Raw genomic sequence first — 18,347 nt, forward strand, 5'->3', positions numbered from 1 at the left:
TCCACTTTTTGGCATATATTTGGCGCAGATTTTGTTGCAAAGATTCCCCTTCCACGCCATGTATGCCAGTTCTAAAAAATGCGGCATGGGTGGGTTGGACTGCTTATCTCATTTATCATTTTCTACGCCAGTTTTTAGCATAAAAAAGTATCTAAATCTACGCCGGCACGGGAGCTGGTGTAGATTTAAGGCCATTGTTTGTCGGCGGTGGATGCGCCTAAGTTATGTAGAGGCTGGCACTTTTACATAACTTAGGCGCATCAAGCACCAGAGCAGTGTCTAAAACACAGGTCTTAATAAATGTCATTTAATGGTATAGCACTGCCAAAATTAAACAGAAACAGCCACAAATAGAAAATAAAATAAAAATACCCCTTTCTGATGGAAGTGTCCCTTTAAAGGGGTTATATGGGTACAAATAACAATGATCTATCCTCAGGATAGGCCATTATTATCATATTGGTGGGGGTCCGAGTCCTGGCACCCCTGTCGATCAGCTGTTACAGGGAGCCGCCAGGCTCAGTGGCGCTCTAGTGAGGGGCAGTCGGTTCCCGTCAGCTTTCCAAGCACAGTGCCCTGCATTGTATAGTGGTTGTGCTTAGCATTGCAGCTCAGCCCCATTAACCTGAATGGGGCTGAGCTGCAACTAGGCCATGTGACCGATGTACGGTGACATCATATGACTTAGGAAGAGGTTGCTGTGCTCACAATGTGCCTGGCCTCTTCCTAACAGCTGATTAGCGGGGGTCCCAGGATTCGGGCCCCCATCAATCCAGAAGATAGATCATCAATAGTAATTCCCAGATACTCCCTTTAACACAGTAGGGACCTGGGGAGAGCGTTCAAGCAGTCACATTTCAGGGAAAGGCTGTCACTTTTATTGTTTCATTGCTATGTAGTCTTCCGATTTACATCCATCAAAAAGCCGTGTATACCATGTGGTATTGAAATTGGCATTTTATATTTTTCACGAAGTAAATGCCTCTATTTTATTACTATTCTCCATGCTTATTATTGCCACATTCAAAGTGTGAAATGTGATTTTAGGCTATAGAAAATACCCATGCCTTGAATGAATACCGAGATCCTGAGAGCCAAATTCCTTCACAGGACACACACATGGACATTAGCAATTCAGGGCACGACACTTGTAGAAAAGAGGTTAAGGGACAACCAGGTCATCCCTTTCTCCATTCACAGGCTCTCCTGACTTGCTTTGTCCTTTGTAGAAGCCACTTCATTCTGAAACTGAAAAGTCTCGTCCATCCACCCTGGAGCCACAAAAACAAAACTCAAGAACAGTTTGTCCTCATAGCTAGCCAAAAAGAGAGAGCACAACAACTAGAGAGGCTTGGACAGGCCGAGAGAGAGAGAGAGAGAGACAACTAGATGACAAGCTGTTAGGAGAGACTAACCAAGTAGACAACGGGGAGGAAAACAGAAAAGAGGGGGAAAGAGAAAAGAGTGGGAAAAGAGAGAGCGTTCCCACAGAGAGGAAGCACACAATGCATGGTAGGAAAAAAACATTCACTCAGGTACAATGTCCCCCCCGTGAAGGCCACAATAGCATTACTATCGTTACATTTATAGTATACATTGTGCTGCTGTTTACATGATCCCATGACACTATTCACCAGGTCTAGCTCATATTCTTCCATACAATAAACCATAACAACAACTTCCCTAACCCGACTGTCAGGAACATGAGGGAGAAGAATTGTGCATTATGATCATGGACAAAGATTCAGGGATTCAAAGATACAAAGATTCAACTAATACTGCCTCCGTAAAAATAGCCAACCCCGCAGTCTATGTTTTATGAAAGGTCTTTTACAATGCAGAAAAGTGGTCAAAACTGGTCCATTGTTGTGCTAAAGTCCTAGGTTCAAATCCAACCAAGGACAATATCTGCATGGAGTTTGTATGTTCTTCTTGTGCTTCCAAGGGTGTCCTCCAGGTATTTTGCCACTATATAAGCACTATATAAGCTTACTCCACAGAAAAAGCACAGCACTGGGTTCCTGGGTTCAAATCCAACCAAGGACAACTACTGCATGGAGTTTGTATGTTATCCCTGTGTTTGTGTGGGTTTCTTCTGGGTACTGTGGTTTCCTCCCACACTTCCAAGACATACTGATAAGGAAGTTAGATTGTGAGCTCTCCTGGGGACAGCAAGTGATGACTGTAAAGTGCTGTAGGATATGCTGGTGCTGGTATATAGTAAAAACACTGATGCCATCCTCTATTTTGTGAATCTCCCCAACTAATAGATTAAAGGGGTCCTCTCACTACAGTAAGTGGGATTTATCATGTAGAGAAAGTTAATACAAGGCACTTACTAATATATTGTTAATATCCATATTGCCTCCTTTGCTGGCTGGATTCATTTTTCCATCACATTATACACTGCTTGTTTCCATGGTTATGACCACCCTGCAATTTATCAGCCGTGGCTGTGCTGGCACACTATAGAAAAAGCATTAACCTCTCTGGTGGCCGGGACCATGGGAGCTCTCATAGGCTAGTGCCTTTTCCTATAGTGTGCAAGCACGACCACCACTGATGGATTGTAGGGTGGTCTGTAACCATGGAAACAAGCAATGTATAATGTGAAGGAAAAATTAATCCAGCCCGCAAAGGAAGCAAAATCGACAATCACAATACATTAGTAAGTGCTTTGCATTACCTTTCTCTACATGATAAATGCCACTTACTGAAGTGAGACAGCCCTTTAAGAGATCTGTGGAGACCTGGGTACAAAATAAGGGACCACATTGCTCCACAGATCCCTAGTATGCCTTTATATTGGTTACACAGACAAAGTGGAGGAAAAAAAGTAGCAAATACCGCCTTTGCCCCTTTTTAAACACCATCGTACATATTTTGTAGGCCGCCCTTTCCACTTTACTAAAATTGGCAGTGGCGAGGGCAGGGAAAGGGACATGGCCAGCAGGCCTGGCACATTTATCTTCATTTGCACCAGTTTTCTGGGGCAAATGAAGACAGGACGCTACAGTACAGCAGCTCAGAGCTGCCATAGATTTCAGTCTGGCGCACGGGATGCTGGAGGATGCTCCTCATTTATGGCGAGGCCTGTGTCTCATCATCAATTAGGGCAGCGCCGGAGATATCATAAAGTAAAACGTCAGTCTATAATAAATCTACTCCATTATGCCTTCTCTAAAGTGTGCTGTATCTCTATGTGCAAGCATGTAACAACGGCTGTGCTCTTTAACATAGGATGCTGGGGTAAGAAACAATCCTGACGCCATAATTAATGGGGAAGTACAGCCAGGTCCATAAATATTGGGACATCGACACAATTCTAACACTTTTGGCTCTGATGATAATGTCTGTAAAGCGCTGCGGTATTAGTAGCGCTATATAAGTGTGTATAATAAATAAATAATACACCACGACAATGGACTTGAAATGAAACGAACAAGATGTGCTTAAACTGTAGGCTGTCAGCTTCAATTTAAAGGTATTTACATCCAAATCAGGTGAACGGTGTAGGAATTACAACAGTTTGCATATGTGCCTCCCACTTGTGAAGGGACCAAAAGTAATGGGACAGAATAATAATCATAAATCAAACTTTCACTTTTTAATACTTGGTTGCAAATCCTTTGCAGTCAATTACAGCCTGAAGTCTGGAACGCATAGACATCACCAGACGCTGGGTCTCATCCCTGGTGATGCTCTGCCAGGCCTCTACTGCAACTGTCTTCAGTTCCTGCTTGTTCTTGGAGCATTTTACCTTTAGTTTTGTCTTCAGCATGTGAAATGCATGCTCACTCGGATTCAGGTCAGGTGATTGACTTGGCCATTGCATAACATTCCACTTCTTTCCCTTAAAAAACTCTTTGGTTGCTTTTGGTATGCTTTGGGTCATTGTCCATCTGCACTGTGAATCACCGTCCAATGAGTTCTGAAGCATTTGGCTGAATATGAGCAGATAATAATGCCCAAAACACTTCAGAATTCATCCTGCTGCTTTTGTCAGCAGTCGCATCATCAATAAATACAAGATAACCAGTTCCATTGGCAGCCATACATGCCCACGCCATGGCACTACCACCACCATGCTTCACTGATGAGGTGGTATGCTTAGGATCATGAGCAGTTCCTTTCCTTCTCCATACTCTTCTCTTCACATCACTCTGTTACAAGTTTATCTTGGTCTCATCTGTCCATAGGATGTTGTTCCAGAACTGTGAAGGCTTTTTTAGATGTTGTTTGCCAAACTCTAATCTGGCCTTCCTGTTTTTGAGGCTTACCAATGGTTTACATCTTGTGGTGAACCCTCTGTATTCTACTCTGGTGAAGTCTTCTCTTGATTGTTGACTTTGACACAGATACACCTACCTCCTGGAGAGTGTTCTTGATCTGGCCAACTGTTGGGAAGGGTGTTTTCTTCACCAGGGAAAGAATTCTTCGGTCATCCACCACAGTTGTTTTCCATGGTCTCCAGGGTCTTTTGGTGTTGCTGAGCTCTCGGTGCGTTCCTTCTTTTTAAGAATGTTCCAAACAGTTGTTTTGACCACACCTAATGTTTTTGATATCTCTCTGATGGGTTTGTTTTGTTTTTCAGCCTAAGGATCTCATCTTGAGAGTTGACAGCAACAGATTTCAAATGCAAATAGCACACTTGAAATGAACTCTGGACCTTTTATCTGCTCATTGTAATTGGGATAATGAGGGAATAACACACACCTGGTCAGGGAACAGCCGAGAAGCCAATTGTCCCATTACTTTTGGTCCCTTAACAAGTGGGAGGCACATATGCAAACTGTTGTAATTCCTACACTTATCACCTGATTTGGATGTAAATACCCTCAAAGTAAAGCTGACAGTCTGCAGTTAAAGCACATCTAGTTCATTTAATTTCAAATCTATTGTGGTGGTGTATAGAGCCAAAAATTATAGAATTGTATTGATGTCCCAATATTTATGGACCTGACTGTACATAGCAGTAGACTTTGCACCAAAATTGCACTGCAGAGAAAGCAGAGCACGTTGCGAGTAGAAGATGTGGAACAGATTTGATGCATGCTGCAGATTTTAAAGGCATTGGAGTTTTGTCGTGAGGGAGTTGACTCTTAAGATCTCCCTGCACATTAATGTATTGTTTGCCAAACCTGTCGTTTTTGACAGAGCCCAATAAGAACCTAATATGAATGAGGGACTATCAACTCTTCCCTGACCGATGATGTTGGGGGAGAGTAGGAGAGGGTAAATTGCGTTTTTTATTTGTTTCTTTTGTTCTCCCAGGAGATAAGCTGCCGCTAATGGAGTCTGGCAGCTGCTTTCTCCTCTCTCCCCACTGAAAACTAGCAGAAGCATATCCTTAGTAAATGCCATAATTATTAATGGTTAAGGTCATATGCCAGATCAGCTGTGCAAGAAAAACTGGGCGACAAAGACTATAGGTTAAAGATGTCCATATACCTTCAATAGCTGTCAGTCAAACACTGGTTCAGTCAACAGCTATCTCTCCTGTCACCTCCACAGACATACAAGCTCAGTTCGGCTGACAGCTAATAAAGGTGTATGGGCACCTTTAACATATAGCAGGTCACGCATACACAGCGAACAGTCTCCGGACAGCCCAGACAGACCACCAATAGAGAGGATTGTTTAATCTGTCGACGAGCACAAACAGCTCCCACAGCTTCACTGTCAACCAGCCAGACACTGGTGGCACCTTCATTACACATGGTGTCATGGCAGCCAATACTTATCCTGCCATTGACTGCCCGCCACCATCGCCCTGATCTGCAGCCGTGTTGTGAATGAAAAACCTGGACTGCTACGGACTGGAACCAGATTGTCTTACGATGAAACCAGGTCCTGTTTGGGATAACAGGACATTTGAGTACAATATGGAGGCCTTGTGATGAATGCTTCAATCCTGCCTTTACTGTAGAGCAACACATTGTCCCAACTGCTTGTGTGATGATCTGGGAGCCATCGCATATGGCAGTCTGTCACCCCAGTAGTGTTATGAGGGACACTAACAGCTCAGCAATATGTGCAGGACATCTTGCGGCCACATGTATTGTCTCTCATGGCAGGGCTTCTAATTGGCATTTTTCAGCAGGATAATGCCCACAAGCACTAAGCGATTCCCAGGAAGGTCTCCTCCAGATTACAAAACTTCCTTGGCCTTGCTGGTCACCAGATTTATCGCCAATTGAGCATCTATGGGACCAGCTGGGACACCAGGATCTAAAGGCCCAGCTACAACTTCTGTGGGCAAATGTGCCACAGAATCAGTGGCGGATCCAGGGGGGGGGGGCAACGGGGCAATTGCCCCCCCCCCCCCGAGCTAGCGGCGGGCAGCGGTGGCTGGGCACAGGGAGATGAGCGCTTCCATTGTGGAAGCGCTCATCTCCAGTCATCTGTATCGCCGTCCTCAGGACAGCGATACAGATGCCTGCCTGTGCTGCGGTAGGGGAGGGAGAGGCGTGTCCTTTTCCCTTCCTCTGATAGGCTGCCGGCACTAGGCCGGCAGCCTATCAGAGGTCGGCGCAGGGGCGCGATGACGTCATCGCGCCGCCTGAGCCATACAGCGTGGGACACAGGCCAGACGAGGCCTGCATCGCATCGCTGACATGGAGGTAAGTATGTGTGTTTTTTTATTTTATTATATACAATACTTTTACTGGCGGTGGGCTGTTATTACTGGCACCTGGGGGCTATTACTGGCAAAGGGGGGCTATTACTGGCAGGGGGCTGTTATTACTGGCACCTGGGGGCTATTACTAGCAAAGGCGGGCTATTACTGGCAAAGGGGGGCAATTACTGGCAAAGGGGGCAATTACTGGCAAAGGGGGCTGTTATTACTGGCGGGGGGCTGTTATTACTGGCAAAGGGGGGGCTGTTATTACTGGCAAAGGGGGGGCTGTTATTACTGGCACCTGGGGGCTGTTATTACTGGCGGCGGGGGGCTGTTATTACTGGCGGCGGGGGGCTGTTATTACTGGCAAAGGGGGGCTTTTATTACTGGGGCTGTTATTACTGGCAAAGGGGGGCTGTTATTACTGGCAAAGGGGGGCTGTTATTACTGGGGGCTGCTATTACTGGCATAGGGGGCTATTATTACTGGCAGGGGGGGGCCTGTTAATACTGGCACATGATTGGGGGCACTATAGGGGGCATCTACTGAGGCCACAAAGAAGGTATTTTATATGGGCTCTCTATACAGTACAATTTTATACTGGGACACATTATGGTGGGTACTATGGGGAAGGGGGAGAGGAGTACTATGGGGTCATCTACGGGGGGCACTAAGAAGGGGTATTTTATAGTTGCAAATTATGGGGGACACTGAGAGCATCTACTGGAGCATTTTATACTGGTACATTATGGGGGGCACTAGGAGGAAGGAGGGTGTGGAGCACTATGGGGTCATTTACTATGGGCACTATATAGGGGTATTTTATACTGGCACATTATGGGGGCACTATGGGGACATTAGCTCAACTGGGGGCATTACAAGGGGGTATTTTTTGCACTGTCCCATTATAAGGAGAATTATTACTACTGGGGGGGCATTATGGTGGGCTTTATTACTCCCCCATGGTATGACCCCCTAGTAGCAGCACCATCCTCTCCCTGCTCTGCTATCCCTCTGCCCCTTCTCCAAATCCTTATTATGAAATCTTTCTCATTAGGATAAAACAGAACATCAGCTCCACCGAGCCCCCGGCCAAAGTGTGGAAGTGGCGTCCGAGATCCCCAAGGGCCAAGCCAAGTAATTGTAAGTGTTCATGTGGAATATGTTTGTTATACACATATAGCCTACACTGTGGAGTCTGTTCTATAAGCACCATTGATTTGTGGCGGCGGACAGAAAATAATCTGAAAGTGCCCCTCCCGAGACCAGGCTCTGGATCCGCCATTGCACAGAATACCATACAGAACCCATCTGCCTCCACGTCCAACCGTATCTCACCTTGTATCCAGGCTAGAGACGGTCCACTAGATCCTCCTTTCCATTGTACTGTTTTCCCTAATAAACATATTGTTTCGTTCTAATATTGTAATCACTTACATTTATTCGACTCCAACAACTCCTTCTTGGTGTGTTTTTTGTTTGTCAATGAGTGTAAGATTTTGCTGTTTCACAATGAAATTTTTTTCTTGTCAATTTTCCAGTCTGTAAACTCATTCAACCCCCTTTAAATTCCACAGCATTAAATAACTACAATATTCAAAGATAATGTTTAAAAGGATGAATGTCTTTACTTATCCAAATGTTAAATGGTCATCAGGTCTCCTCCGTTCAAATACAGTGCACCTGCCAATCTGCCATCTGTATTTGTTTGTTGGGAGTTTAGTGCGGGTTCAGTATGTTTGATTGGAGGAGACATCACATGGAGGTGATCTTCCTGCTCACATGACCCTCCATCAGCAGCCAGAAGACCTGTGTGTGGACTGCACAAAAGACTTTGCAAACACGGGGTATACCTTATGAAATATAGAAAATGGCACAGACTTTCAACCAAGACTATATTAGTAAGTTCCATATAATCCTCTCAGAAACACATTGGTCAACAGTAGAAAAGAAGTGGCCAACCCCTTTAAGGTAGTTTAGAAGTAGCACCTGCCCATAGACTGTGCGTGGGCAGGCTAATATATGACACTCTAGCACAGAATGATCATATAATTATTCATGTAATAACTGGACATGGATGGAACATCACTGCCGCCATATTATTTAGGCAAGCCTATAGCCATCTAACAGGAAGCTGAGACAGCGGGCATCGAACAAACTCTATATGTGGCAAAAACTCATAGTAAAACACATCTAAAACCTCAACCACTTGTAACGGAATAGGAGGGTTCAAGCCAAATGAAATCTACCAATCCCAACAAATGTGTAGCTCACAGCTCAGACAATAGTCATCCATATGGACCTGACAAGTATGATCTGCCCAGATCGTATATCCTGGATGGATGCATTTCTACAAGGTGCACATAGGAGCAGTTGTTGTCAAATGATCTCACTGTTGAGTAATTACAAAGGAATTTACAGAAATAATAACGTGCGGAAAACAGTCAGGGGCAGCCAACATTAAACATTTCTTTCCCACTAATACGGAAAGCTGGTCATTTCCTGCTTCGTATCTTTAGTACAAGTTGTCTCTACTAACGACAATGGTGTGAAAACAATTAGTTGGCTGGAGCTCAAGGAAAATGGGGACTCTCCTATGCTGAGAGGAGTTGAGGATGATTGCCATCATCAGGAGAAGCCAGGAAAAAAACTGGAGGACCTGGCAGGGAAACCTTCAACAGTAGAAAACTCCCAAAAACTCCCATAAAATATAAAACAGGAAAGCTGTCCTATTCCAGCACACTGAGCCACAAAAAGTCCTCAAACATTTCAGGCAGCTATCCCTGAAGTATTGGCAGTTCTTAAACTGATGATCTATCCTCTGGGTAGATCATCAGCATCTGATCGGAGAGGGTCCGACACCAGGGATCCCTGCCGATCAGCTGTTTGAGAAGGCAGCGGAGCTGGCAGTAGCGCCGCGGCCTTCTCGCTGTTTACCGCAGGCCCAGAGACGTCACAACTAGTATCACTGGCCTGGACGAGGCTAAGCTCCATTCAAGTGAACAGAGGTTCTCAAACAGCTAAATCGGCGGGGCTCCCGGGTGTCGGACCCCCGCCAATCAGATGCTGATGATCCATCCAGAGGATAGATCATCAGTTTAATAGAACTGCAGAACCCCTTTATGAGAATGTCATCATTGTGATCATCTCTGAGAAATGTGGTCTCCTCAACTTGAACTTGAACTTTTCATTTCTAAAACCTTTCTGTTAGGCCTCATACACGCGACCAAATTTTGGGTCCGCGTCTGATCCATATATTTTCTCCTGATCACGCATGGACCCATTCATTTCTATAGGACCACAAAACTGCAGACAGCACACAGATGTCATCCATGTGGTGTCCACATCCGTGCACACGGAACACAGTTTATGTAACTTGTCCTATTGTTGTCCATTTTGACAATAGACATTTCTATAATAGGGGCTGAGGAAAGTGTAGGATGAACACGACTGGTGTCAGGATTTTCGGGATCCGTGGTTTGCAGACCATAAAACGGGAATCGGCATGTATATGAGGCCTTAACAAATATACTTTTTCAACATAAATATTAAAACCAATTCAATTTATATTAAGAAACATTAGGGAAGACAGATCCAATATATTAGATGTGTGGTTTGTAACAGAAATACTGCCACTAAGTCATAAGGACCTTTGATGATGTCATGTGGGGTAGGGCCCACATCCAGGAAGAGAATACTGTGGTGAAAGTAAAGAGACATTAGGTCTTTTAATAAAGATAATAGTTTGTGCGTGTGTGTGTGTATGAGACAGAGATGTATATGCAGTAGAGCTGTGTTTGTTAGGTGTGTATAGCAGTGCTGTGTGTGTGTGTGTATATACAGACGTGGACAAAATTGTTGGTACCCTTTGGTCAATGAAAGAAAAAGTCACAATGGTCACAGAAATAACTTTAATCTGACAAAAGTAATAATAAATTAAAATTCTATAAATGTTAACCAATGAAAGTCAGACATTGTTTTTCAACCATGCTTCAACAGAATTATGTAAAAAAATAAACTCATGAAACAGGCATGGACAAAAATGATGGTACCCCTAACTTAATATTTTGTTGCGCAACCTTTTGAGGCAATCACTGCAATCAAACGCTTCCTGTAACTGTCAATGAGACATCTGCACCTCTCAGCAGGTATTTTGGCCCACTCCTCATGAGCAAACTGCTCCAGTTGTGTCCGGTTTGAAGGGTGCCTTTTCCAGACTGCATGTTTCAGCTCCTTCCAAAGATGCTCAATAGGATTGAGGTCAGGGCTCATAGAAGGCCACTTTAGAATAGTCCAATTTTTTCCTCTTAGCCATTCTTGGGTGTTTTTAGCGGTGTGTTTTGGGTCATTGTCCTGTTGCAAGACCCATGACCTGCGACTGAGACCAAGCTTTCTGACACTGGCTAGTACATTTCTCTCTAGAATTCCTTGATAGTCTTGAGATTTCATTGTACCCTGCACAGATTCAAGACACCCTGTGCCAGACGCAGCAAAGCAGCCCCAGAACATAACAGAGCCTCCTCCATGTTTCACAGTAGGGACAGTGTTCTTTTCTTGATATGCTTCATTTTTTCGTCTGTGAACATACAGCTGATGTGCCTTGGCAAAAACTTCGATTTTTGTCTCATCTGTCCACAGGACATTCTCCCAGAAGCTTTGTGGCTTGTCAACATGTAGTTTGGCATATTCCAGTCTTGCTTTTTTATGATTCGTTTTCAACAATGGTGTCCTCCTTGGTCGTCTCCCATGTAGTCCACTTTGGCTCAAACAACGACGGATGGTGCGATCTGACACTGATGTTCCTTGAGCATGAAGTTCACCTTGAATCTCTTTAGAAGTCTTTCTAGGCTCTTTTGTTACCATTCGGATTATCCGTCTCTTAGATTTGTCATCAATTTTCCTCCTGCGGCCACGTCCAGGGAGGTTGGCTACAGTCCCATGGATCTTAAACTTATGAATAATATGTGCAACTGTACTCACAGGAACATCTAGTTGCTTGGAGATGGTCTTATAGCCTTTACCTTTAACATGCTTGTCTATAATTTTCTTTCTGATCTCTTGAGACAGCTCTTTCCTTTGCTTCCTCTGGTCCATGTCGAGTGTGGTACACACCATATCACCAAACAACACAGTGATTACCTGGAGCCATATATATAGGCCCAATGGCTGATTACAAGGTTGTAGACACCTGTGATGCTAATTAGTGGACACACCTTGAATTAACATGTCCCTTTGGTCACATTATGTTCTGTGTTTTCTAGGGGTACCATCATTTTTGTCCATGCCTGTTTCATGAGTTTATTTTTTTACATAATTCTGTTGAAGCATGGTTGAAAAACAATGTCTGACTTTCATTGGTTAACATTTATAGAATTTTAATTTATTATTACTTTTGTCAGATTAAAGTTATTTCTGTGACCATTGTGACTTTTTCTTTCATTGACCAAAGGGTACCAACAATTTTGTCCACGTCTGTATATCAGCAGTGTTGCAGAGTAGGACTGCAGCTATCAACTCTTTTTGTAATTGAGTATTCTACCGATTAATCCTACGATCAATCGAGTACTCTAATAACAAAAAATTAATTAAAAGAACGTTTTTCTTTATAAAAACTCAGCCCCCCCCCCCCCCCGTGCCATCAGCTTCCCCCCCATGCCATCATATCAGGCACCCCCCCCCCCCCAGTGCCATCAGGCCGCCCCCCAGTGCCATCAGGTTGCCCCCCCCCCCCCAGTGCAATCAGCTGACCACCCAGTGCAATCAGCTGCCCCCAGTCCTATCAAGCTCCTACCCAGTGCCATCAGCTGCCCCCTCAGTGCCATCAACTGCCCCTTCAGTGCCATCAGCTTCCCTCCCAGTGCCATCAGCAGCCCCCTCAGCTGACCCCCCAGTGCCATCAGGCTCCTCCCCAGTGCCATCAGCTGCCCTCCCTGTGCCATCAACTGCCCACCCAGTGCCATCAGCTGCCCCTAGTGCCATCAGGTTCCCCCTAGTGCCATCAGCTGCCCCCTTAGTGCCATAAGTTGCCCCCTCAGTGCCATCAGCTTTCCCCCCAGTGCCATTGGCTTCCCTCCCAGTGCCATCAGCTGCCCCCTCAGTGTCATCAGCTGCCCCCCTCAGTGCCATCAGCTGCCCCTCCAATGCCATTATCTGCCCCCTCAGTGCCATCAGCTTTCCCCCAGTGCCATTAGCTTCCCTCCCTGTGCCATCAGTTGCCCCCCTCAGTGCCATACGGCTTCTCCCCAGTGCCATCAGCTGCCCCCTCAGTGCCATCAGCTGACCCCTCAGTGCCATCAGTTTCCCCCCAGTGCCATCAGCTTCCCCCCAGTGCCATCAGCTTCCTCCCAGTGCCATCAGCTGCCCCCTCAGTGCCATCAGGTTCCCTCCAGTGCCACCATCTTCCCCTCCTAGCCATGTCCCCAGCGCCAGTGAAATAAAATACTTACCTTTCTTGTAGGGGAGCCGCTCCACAGCTCGTCCGTCTTCTTCTCCGCGCACTGCACTGTCGTCCTGACGTCACACAGTGTCAGGTCATTGCTACGCGCTTATGTCTGTCACGGATGATATTGCAGATAGCTGGAAGTTATGGATAAACATCCGAATGGCTTGATCCCAAACTAAGGAGCATAAAGGTGACCCCTGTAAAACCCTAAGAGCTCACCCTGACTGCTAAGCACATACAAGGGTCTCAGAGGTAGACAATTGCATGCCCTCGTACCTAGACTGTGTGACACCTGAAAACCCTATAATAGTGAGGGGACACGACCACCGGCTCCCTGCACTTAATACGGAGGGAGTCAGGATCACCTAGAATCAAGCCAGCAAAAAAGCACAATACAAGAAAGGACTTATCTGAACAAGCAGTAACAGAAGTCTCCAGCAGTGATCACTTCAATCCAGGAAGTAGTATAAACTGCAAAGTGAGGTAGTATGGGAGGGAATATAAAGGGAGGCAATTAGTGTGAATAGGTGACAGCTGGGAGAAGGAAAGGAGATGACAAAGTGAAACCAAAACAAAGAACATCATGCAAGAGGTACAGAAGAACGTCTGCCAGACCTTCTCAGAGAACTGGCGGTGACAATGTCCTGATGATGTGTCAGGATACAGTGCAGTGCGGTGCAGGCTGGCGGGTGACCACAAATTCAATCGAGTAATCATTTCAGCCCTATTGCAGAGCTGTGTTTGCCAGAAGTGTCGTTGACCTTGACCTCTCCACCTCACTAAACCACCAGGGAAGGTTTAATAAGTAAAACAATCTTTTTAAAATTTTCTGTTTTCTCAATCAGGGTGCATCTTATAGTCCGGAAATATGGTATATATGTGAGCCAATAGAGGACCTGACACCTAATTGTTTATACTGAAGAGGATGCTGTGGCCCACATCCACCAGCCGGGGGTTAAGGGAGGGCGATGCTGTGCCACCCACTCACCAGTGTAGTGCACAGTGGCTCCTGCTACACTTACAGTGCCCACAAAAAGCGCTGTACAGGAATGTACAGCATGATGTGGGTGCTAGCAAGCAGAAGGGGCTTAGCGGCTCCTGTGCCAAGCAATTCCTGCTGCCCAAGCACAAGGGTTATGGATTCCACCAGTGTCCATGAAAGTAGGCTAGTGGGGCAACATGCAAAGGGACCTCCACGTTGGTTTGTCCTGGGTATTACGTGTATTTGTAATAGCTGATGCCTTGGCATTACAACTATTATTCCAGATTGCAGCAAGTAATTTTCATGAGAATAGATATTTCTATATATAGACTGCAGCCCCCGTCCTGGAACAAGAACTCTACCCTTACGTGGATGGATTTTCTCTTACAGTCACCGTCCTGGGACAGGCTATCTACTAGTTCCTACTAAATGTTTCAAAAATTCCTAGGAAAAGTATTTTCAGACCTCTTTTGGCTTCCAGAATGACACATAACAACCCCACAAATTGTGTGCAAAGCCTGCAGTTTGCTGAACCCTAGCCAGAATAGAACAATATGCATTTTTCCTGGCCAAATCTATTGGCAATATTGTCTTCTCTCCTGTATACTTAATAAAGTGTGCATGGGGTGATCTGGCAGTAATACCACTGTCATCCAGCTTTATTCTACAGAGTAATCATTTCTTCATGATTGCTTTCAAAATTCAGATGAAAATTGAGATAAAATAATTATTTTCTATAGGCATTGACATTCTAATATGAATAAATCAATTTACCATGTCATTTCGTCATGTGCTATATTCTGTAGATTTGGTGCCATTGTTCCCTCTGGGGCTGTGTGCTCTAGAAATGATGGAGCTACAAACGTCACAATTTCCAGACCGGTGAAGCTGTTATTGATCTTGCTGACCTCATTAGTATTTTGCTTTAAAGGGAATGTGTCATTAGAAAATGACCTATTGTTTAAATCAAACATTTTTTTAGATTTGTGTTTTGTTTTATTTTTTTATGCCCCTAATATATAAAGTATTTAAAGAGTTTTCTGGGATTTTGACCTCTGGATAGGTCATCAGTATCTGATCAGTGGGGGTCTTGGTAAGCACAGAGAAGTCCACGGTGCTGACGGAAGCACCAGAGCCTTCTCAAAGAGCGGATCGGCAGGGGTCCCGGGGATCCAGATGGTAGGTCATCAGCATCAAAATCTCACTGCTTTCTATGGCTGTCCATAACCTGTCCTCTCCTTACATCTCTGAGCTACTTTCCCGATACACCCCAACACGCACTCTCCGATCCTCACAAGACCTCCTTCTCCCCTCCCCTTTTATCGCTTCTTCCCACAATCGACTCCAAGAATTCTCCCGTGCATCCCCCATACTCTGGAACTCGCTACCCCAGCATATCAGACTCTCACCTACAGTGGAATCCTTCAAAAGAAACCTGAAAACCCTCCTCTTCAGACAAGCCTACAACCAGTGAACCTGCTGCCTATATACCGCCATGACCAACTTCACCCGCACCTACTGTGTCCTTCTCCCATACCATGTAGATTGTAAGCTCTCACGGGCAGGGCCCTCTCTCCATCTGTACCAGTTTGGAACTTGTCTTGTTTATGATTGATGGAATTGTCTGTATTATGTATGTGTCCCCCTTATCATATGTACAGCGCTATGGAATGAATGGCGCTTAATTAATAAATAATAATAATAATGGAAGAGTGTTCTAGGCATGCTCTGTGACCTGTGCAGAAGGTGTGAAGGGAGTAGATAAGCTTTGTGAATGGTGGCATCTGTGTTATCTATACAGAGATGACAGCTGTAAGGCTGGGTTCACACCTGAGCGTATTCGATAAGCACTGTTTACAGGCGTTTTTATCGGGCGTTTTTGAGACGTATTTTGGAAACGCGCATCGTACGTGCGTTCTTGCTATTGACCACAGAGGCGTACAATGAAAAACAGAGGTGTTACGCGCGACAATACGCCCCAAAGAAGCTCCTGTACTTCTTGGGGCGTAGAGCGTTTTACAGCGCGTTCGTACGCGCTGTAAAACGCTCAGGTGAGAACCATGCCCATAGGGAAACATTTTTTGCCTGTTGAGCGTTTTACAGAGTAAAGACAAGTTATCTCTGCTTTTTGCTGCTGAGCATGAGCATGTATCGTTTCGCCCTTCACCACCGGGGGCGCCACCAAGACCGCTACTGCTTGAAGTCCTGCACTTCAGGGATCGGGATGCTATACTAGAAGGTGCAAGAGAGTATATGGATACTTACTATAAATGGCAGCCGGATTTCTTTGTTCCCAGACTTTTCTGCAGAAGTCCAGAAAAAGCGAGCGCGCTTTCTGGATATCAAAAAACGGCTGCGGATTCTACGGCTTCCTTACTCTAGGTTATACCCGGCTAAATTGCGGGTGGTAGTGAGAGATAAGACGCATATGTTTGATAATCCTGAAGCAGCGTGCCAGTGGCTGGATGCACATGAAGAGAATCTACGTGGCAACACCTGAGATGACAGTGTGCCTTCAGTGATGTCTTCTACTTGCCTTATTTCTCCTGCAGGAACTGATGGACTTTATATTGCTTTATGGTTCACATATTTGTGCAGTGTGATATGTTGTTGCAATAATGGGGGGGGGTTGTGCAGTTGGTAAGGGGTAGTCCCGTGTGAATGGGAGCCACTTTCACCTGTCTGGTCTGCTGTTCATAAGTTCACGTTGAATGCAGGTGGGAGATGTGAAAAGAAATATGTTATGCCAGGGCTTGAAGCCGAGTGTCATTACTGTAATAGTTGCTCTATTGACAGTTTCAGCTCGTTGCTATATCAGAGATCAGGTATTTTTTATACCCTAGTTCTTAGGGGACCTTGGGACAAGTGGCGTGTGGTATGTAGGGCCTAGCAGCATCTTCAGTAGGGGGTTGTGGCAGCAGTCGACTATATTTCTGGTATTGGTATGATGATGGGTACCCTTAAGGTAATAGCTTGGAATATTCGGGGACTGGTTCAGACCGCTAAACGTCATGCTGTCTTCCATGCTCTGCAAACACATCAGCTGGCAATTCTCTGTCTGTCTGAGACTCACCTCACTTCTGATAAGACTCACCTTGTACATAGAGCATGGATGGCGCATGAATTTCATTCTACATATTCCACCCAATCGAGGGGAGTTTATGTTCTTGTACATAGGAGTTTTCCCTTTACTTCTAATGAAGTATGCATTGATGCTGAGGGAAGATTCATATGTCTTGATTGCTCTATATTTCAGTTTTGGTTGATACTGGTCACTGTGTATATTCCTCCTCTGTATTCAGGTGAGATTTTAAAAAAAGTTTTAAAATTCACTGCTAAATTTACGGGTGTCCCCATACTAGTTGTGGGCGATTTTAATATGTATCTGGATAAGTCCCCTGATAAGTCTGTGAAGGTTCTCATTTATCCAGGTCATGGTATATATCTGTAAAGAATAAATCAAGGCAACTGGACGTACTGTAGATTTCTTGAAAACGTTTCACTCGTTCTTCCAACAAGCTTTCTCAATTCTGAGTGATTGTACAAAAATTCTGGGAATAAATATGTAACTGAATCCACATATTCAGAATATGGTTATCCCATATGTAGCTGGGGTGTCTGAGAAACTCAAAAGTATTTTTGATAAACATCACATTCCTGTTTGCTTTAAACCCAGCAACACACTGAGGCAACAACTGGTTCACCCCAAAGACCCAACGCCTAAACACAAGATGGACAACATTGTGTACGCAGTCCAGTGCAATGAGGAATGCTCAGAACTGTATATCGGCGAAACAAAACAACAACTACATCAGCGTATGGCTCAGCATAGAAGAGCCAAAACCTCTGGTCAAGATTCAGCCGTGTAATTACATCTAAAAGGAACAGGTCACACCTTTGAAGACAGTCAAGTACGTGTTTTGGATAAGGAGGCCGATTGGTACAAACGAGGCATGAAGGAGGCCTTCTACGTAAAAATGGAGAAGCCAAGCTTGAATAGAGGTGGGGGGGTTAGACATCTATTGTCTGCCACATACAATGCTGTCTTGACACCTTTTTCTGGGAAGTCTTTATCACCTACTGACTCCAATTAGGATAATGGAATCAACACCTTTGACCCAGTGCTGGGTATAATTACCAGATGTGGATTCAGTTACATATTTACCGTATGTACTCGAGTATAAGACGAGTTTTTTGGCACATATTTTTGTGCTCAAAAAGCCCCCTCGTCTTATACTCGAGTCTAGGTCTTGATTGCGAAAATTCGCAAAAAAAAAAATCGCATTCAAATTTTCGCATAA

At 44.9% G+C, this 18,347-nt stretch overlaps 1 protein-coding gene across 3 annotated transcripts in view; it reads right to left on the reverse strand.

Annotated features, from left to right (window-relative positions):
• Positions 1–18,347, reverse strand: part of LOC122943108 (9,11-endoperoxide prostaglandin H2 reductase-like) — a 191,943-nt gene that overhangs the window by 111,470 nt on the left and 62,126 nt on the right. The gene's annotated exons all lie outside the window — the stretch shown is intronic.

This window comes from Bufo gargarizans, chromosome 7 (assembly GCF_014858855.1).
Source record: "Bufo gargarizans isolate SCDJY-AF-19 chromosome 7, ASM1485885v1, whole genome shotgun sequence".
Lineage (NCBI taxonomy): Eukaryota > Metazoa > Chordata > Amphibia > Anura > Bufonidae > Bufo > Bufo gargarizans.